Source organism: Geospiza fortis, unplaced genomic scaffold (genome assembly GCF_000277835.1).
Source record: "Geospiza fortis unplaced genomic scaffold, GeoFor_1.0 scaffold412, whole genome shotgun sequence".
NCBI lineage: Eukaryota > Metazoa > Chordata > Aves > Passeriformes > Thraupidae > Geospiza > Geospiza fortis.
In genome coordinates this window covers 873,791-874,624 of record NW_005054504.1, presented here as the reverse complement: position 1 = coordinate 874,624, position 834 = coordinate 873,791, and positions in this window count along the sequence as shown.

The following is an 834-nucleotide window of genomic DNA, read 5'->3' as shown; positions in this document are numbered from 1 at the left end:
CTGCCCCCGGTGCGGCACACTGCCCCCTCGGTACTGCCCCCGGTGCGGCACACTGCCCCCTCGGTACTGCACCTCTCTACAGCCCCTCTGCCCTTTCCAGTTAAACCACAGCACGGCGCAGTCCCAGCGCAAGGACCCCGCGCTTCAGCACAGTCCCCCCCAATCTGCACCCCCACTCCACACTCCTCGTCTGTTGCAAGCAGAGTCCTGGGACCCTCAGCACCCCTCGTACAACCCCCCATAGCCCACAAGCCTCAGCATCCCGTTCCTGTGCTCCTGGGCTCCCAGGACGGGGATTCAGTCGGGGGGACACATGCATCTGCCTGGGGGCTGGGAGAAACGGTGAACCCGGTCTGCATTTGGAGATGCAGCCTGCAGGTCCCGCACAGTAAGGCCCCGTGACTGTGAAAGGGAGGCAGGAGGGAAAGGGGAGCCATGGGCATTCAAAATAGAACCCGGATGGCAAAATAGAAACGTTAGTGAAAAACAGAAAGGGGCTGCTAAAAACCGGGGTGAATAAGAGAAACAGGTGTGTAAAACAAACGGAAACAGGAGGGACAAACAAGAGAAACGAGAGCAGAAAAACAACCCAGGCGTAAAAAACAACTCCAGGAGGAGAAATGAAAACCTGCACGCAGAGAAAACCCGGGATACAGAACCAACCCAGGGTACAGAACACACCCTGAAGTTGCAGAAAAACAGCTGCGGAGTGCAGAACAGCCCCCAGATACAGAACAAAGCAGAGGTACAAAACGAACTCGGGGTACAGGGCAAAACAACCCCAGGGTGCAGAGCCAACCCGGTGTGCAGAACCAGAAATCTAGGGTGCAACAC